The sequence below is a fragment of the Lepisosteus oculatus genome, chromosome 14, assembly GCF_040954835.1.
Source record: "Lepisosteus oculatus isolate fLepOcu1 chromosome 14, fLepOcu1.hap2, whole genome shotgun sequence".
In the NCBI taxonomy this organism is placed as follows: Eukaryota; Metazoa; Chordata; class Actinopteri; order Semionotiformes; family Lepisosteidae; genus Lepisosteus; species Lepisosteus oculatus.
In genome coordinates, this window is record NC_090709.1 from 48201380 (window position 1) to 48206748 (window position 5369).

A 5369-nucleotide genomic window follows, 5' to 3' on the forward strand; every position below is an offset into this window, starting at 1 on the left:
ACGATGGAACAGTGAGAAAGTCGTGCCTAGATGTGCTTGAACCAGCACCTTACTATCGTTTTAGTCCCGACCTGACCGCACTGAGCAATGGTACGACAGAGACTCCAACGGGTCGGTTTTCTCCTTTTACAGTTTTTGGGAAAAAAATAATCTGCACTTTTAAGCAAGTATTTTATTTCAAATTTTGCAAAGTGTAAGTTTTTCTTGGAAAACGTTGTTTCAGAAAGAAACTGAGTTGATGGGAATAGCCCTGTCAGTAGAATATCGAGCTTTTCATCTCAGCTAGTTCTTCTGTGGAACAGGCTTCAGAACTCTACGTACAACGCCTTTGATGTCATTTTATTTCTACAGCAGACGCATCCGGAATGTTTTTTTTTTTACTTTTTATTTGAACAACAAAATAGATTCAATATAAACAAGAGCACTTATAACATCAGTAGAATCGTCAAGGGTACATAAAATAATACAATTACACTTTCTGAAACGATTAAACTAGGTAAATCAAGATAAACTCCGCACAGCTTTAATGTTTAATTCAAATTTAGGACTCGTACCAGACCATTTCACTCTACGTACAGTATATCTCTTTTCGTAACGAAAATGTATTTCCTGTCTTAGAAATGCTCTGTGCGGTATGTCTTGCACAACGTGGACTGCAGATCTGTGATATTGTCGAATTCGAGGGATCCAGCAATCATACTGGATTTGACTGGGATTCTGAAATGTCTCTTGCAAAGGTATTTGGGTTTGCTTGAACATTTAATAAAAAAGTGATCTGAGACTTCCTAGCTTCCAGTCTATAATCTCACTGAAACTAAACTAGGATGTGATGTTTCGCATATGTGCAGTGTGCCTTTACGCTTGGCATGTTCAAGACTATTCGAGTACAGCGACTAGAACGCCTTGAACCTTTTTTTCGGTATATAAAAGAAAACGCTAAAGCACATACAAAGTAACTAACAACTAAAATGTAGGTTTTCTGATTATATCTCTACTTTACTTAAATACCTTAGTGACAGGCGATTCTTTCCGATATTTGTTCCGGCGCGGTTATTGATCCCATACTAAAGATTATTTTTATAAAGAACATGTCACCTGCAAACTGGTATCGAGAAAGTTTTATAATATTACTTTTTATTTAAAAAAGTAAATTTATCATAACCTATATGATTTCTTACCAGCGTGGAGCTCGAATTCACAACCCCGAGATTAAGTGTTTGGCACTAGCTGCGCCACAGAAAAAAATGAAATCTCTTATTTACATTAAATACTGCGGCTCCTGACCTTTTCTTCTCGTCAGAGAAGAGGTCGGTCTGGTCTCCAGATTATCAACTATAAGATCAGACCGTGCTCCTTTGTAAAGCAGTGTTGGTTCACATTGCTTATATGGGGCAACACATCAACTCGATGATCGCTCGCTGTACACGCATGCCCCCCCCTTCACTGAAATAACATAGACGAAGGAAACTCTCTTGTCTTGGGCTGCTGTCACCCGGATTCAAAGCGCGGGTATTGCGGTCACAGCACAAAGTACTGACCCCTATACCATCGCGGCGAGCTGGGACAGACTATCCTAAATTTTATTCAAATGCTCGCAGTGTCTTTAATCTGATGGATTCATATACCGTGCTCATGAGAAAGTCACAAACCTGTCATCTACACACTGTTCCCAGAGCTGGATAAATTAATCCAGATTCTACAGCTCTCTAGCAATAGTGGAAATCAGGCTACAGAAATGGAGAAATTCTCTTCAAAATGTGGAAATATATTCCCGAGACGAGTCCTTTCTCAAAGGTCAACTCTGCTTGTAAATCACCCCTCCAATGACTGTGATGATCCAATGACTGTGTTGAAACAGCCAGGGTTGTGCTAGCTCTTGATGGACTGGTATGCAAACCAAATGACAGACAAGCAAAGCGTTGTTTTACAATTCTGAAAGCTCGTTCAATGTGGCTTCTTGTGTTTTTATGACCCCTTTTATAGTGCTGGTCTTGTAATGTTGTTGGATTGTGCGCAGGTGTCAAAAGATACCGTCATAAAGGATAGGCACGACTTGGCAAAACAACATGCCAGCAAGCACTTCCCCACTTTGAAAGGAAGATGTTGGAACTGATTAAAGAGCTTAATCTGAACTGACACAGGAGAGAGAGAGAAAATCAAAGTTCTGAAAAGTAAGCACAAGGCACACCCTGCTAAAGAAATGTATTGCCTTAAAAAAAATGCTTAGAAGGTCAGAGGAACAATTGTTGTGTTGTTTTTTTTTGCTCAAGTATTTTTATAAGTTTAATTTCCAGTTCTGTTAAAAATAAAACTTAACTTTACTGATTATTAGTCGGTGTCTTTTGTAACGATTTAGCTGTAATGATGTCTGCTTATTCATCTGGAGTGTTAAACAAAATTAATTCTGCAATAATACAGTAGTGTTTAATTTCAAATGCACAGCTGCTGTTCTCATTTGTTTCATGACTAATTATAATTGGGTATCTCATTAATAACTATGTAGCCTCATCAGGTGAATTGTCGACTAAATGCAATTCTTAAATTAAAAACTAACTGATTTGTCAGGAAATTTAGTTTGAATATAAATGAGAAACAGAAAAGTAATTGTATATTAATGTGGCCTACATATTATTCTACTAATCTGAAGTGTTCTGATGTACAGTCCTCTCCAGTTCGGGCTAATTAGTACAACAATGCCGAGCCCTTGGAACCGGATTAAGCACAAGTTGAGCTGAGCTCCAACTTTGTTCCACATGTTTTTTGCTGCAATTGAACTTGGAGCGGGAGATGATCTCCAGAATGTACCATACTAACTTAGTACGCGGCTGTGTTTTAACTCGGGAAGTCCATTGCATTTTACCCTATGGGTTTATATACATGGGTTTCTCTGCATACACTACCATAAGGGAGGAATTGTCACGACCACCAGCCAGCGGAGATCAACAAGTAAGCGAGCCAATCAGCACCAGCAGCGGATTACTTCTAACAAGCGCCGCCGCACGAGTTAACACACCTGCAATTGCTCTACCGTGCGGCACGCCGGGTTATTTATACCATTCGTACCTGATTCCCGTTGCTCGGTATTGAGTTCTCTTCTTGTTGCTCAGCCTAGCGTTCTCACCCCTCTTTTGCCTTCCTGGAATTCTGCCTGCACCTTTTGCCTTCGGACTTCGGATCTCGTCTCGCCCTTTGGATTGTTTGCTTTCATTGCCTGTTTTGGATTTGACCCTGTAGCTCTCTTTTCGACTACGATTCTGTCTCACGTTTTGGATTGTTCGCCACCAGTGCCTTTACCGGATCTCGACTTACCTTCGCCTTCGGACTACGGCTCAGCTCCTGGATTTGCTCGGTACGTTTACTTACCTCCCTGCGACTCCTGCATCTGCATCGGATCCTTTTCACCTCTACAGAGCATCGTTACAGAATACCGAGCCTGATTATGGATCCCGCAGACGCACAGACCCTTCGTTCCCTTCTCCCGCAGCAATCCCAGACCATCGCCCAGCTTCAATCTTCTCTCCAACTGCTCACTAACCAAGTCGCCTGGCTTTTTTCTTCCCCTGTTTCGCCAGCTCCCGCACCGATTCCTACAACGCGGCCCCGCCCACCACTCCCTCAACTTTACCATTTGTTCTCCCGGAGAAGTATGACGGCAATCCTGCAGGCTGCAGGGGCTTTATTGCCCAGTGCTCCCTGGCTTTTCAGCTGCAGCCTGAGCGTTTTTCTACTTCTCGACAGAGGATCGGATTCGCACTTTCCTTGCTCACAGGCAAAGCATTGGATTGGGCTGCAGTATTGCTTGCTAGAGGAGAGCAGCTGTTCTCTGACTTTCAGCTTTTTGCTGACCGTCTCCAGGCGCGTTTTTCTCAAAGCAACCCGGATTTGACTTGCCTTCGGCTTTCCTCTCTTCGCCAGGGCGACAGACCACTGTAAGATTATGTGGCTGAATTCCAAGCCCTCGCCACGGAGTCTGCCTGGAACCCGGAAGCTTTGGTTTGCCTCTTCGCTAAGGGTCTCTCGGAGGATCTAAAGGACCACCTGGTGCTCATGTCCTTACCAACCTGGTCTCTAGAGGCGGCTATCGCTGCGGTAGTTGAATTGGACACTCGCATTCGGCTGCGGAGAGCGGAGAGACACCCAGGAAGCAGACTCGTGGCGCCCACCCTGCCACATGCACCCCTGTCCTTGGAGGAAAAGGAAAGGCGCCGTCAGGAGGGGCTGTGTCTGTACTGCTCTGCGTCGGGTCACCTGCTCGCTACTTGTCCTTTGAGACCCCCACATCCACCTCGAGCTCCCCCACTGCCTACTGTTAGTGTCAGTAGTGCTGTTTTTTCACAATCCTCTTCAGGGCCTTTATTCCCAGCTGAGATTTCCTGGATGGACACGCACCTTCCCCTTTCGGTTTTGGTGGATTCAGGGGCAGCTGGGAATTTTATGGATGCCTCTTTTGCTAAGAAGTGGGATATTCCTCTTGCTCCGCTTTCACCCCCTATCTGCATTCAAACGTTGGATGGGTCACCGATCGCTCCTGGACGTATTTCCTGGCAGACCATTCCCCTATCCCTTACTGTTGGTGCCACTCACGTGGAGGACATTTCACTCCTTCTCCTGGAGTCCCCTGCTTACCCTGTGATCCTGGGCCTTCCCTGGCTCAAAAAGCATGATCCCCACATCTCCTGGGCCAAGAATGAGATCATTGCCTGGAGCCATGCCTGTCGTGACAACTTTTGTCGTCCTCCACTCAAGGTTGCTGCTTCAGTAAACCTCTTGGAAGAACACTCTATTATTCCCCCCCAATATGCACATTTGAAGCAAGCCTTTGACAAACAGAAAGCTCTATCGCTCCCCCCTCACCGCACCTATGACTGTGCAATAGATTTGCTTCCAGGAGCACTCCCACCCAAAGGACGGATCTACCCGCTCACTCAGACGGAGAATGAAGCCCTGCAGGATTATATCAAGGAGGCCCTGAATTCTGGTTTTATTCGTCCCTCCTCGTCCCCAGCCTGTGCTGGGTTCTTCTTCATAGGGAAGAAGGACGGCTCCTTGAGGCCGTGTATTGATTACAGAGGCCTGAACTCCATTACAGTCAAACATCCCTACCCCTTGCCTTTAATCCCAGCCGCTCTGGAGTCCCTACGTGGAGCCTCCATTTTCTCAAAACTAGATCTACGAGGGGCTTATAATTTAATCAGGATCCGTGAAGGGGATGAGTGGAAGACGGCCTTTATGACCACGCACGGCCACTATGAATATCAGGTGATGCCTTTTGGACTCGCTAATGCCCCGGCAGTCTTCCAATCCTTCATAAATGACATCTTCAGGGACATTATTGGAAAATTTGTCTTGGTATACTTGGATGACATCCT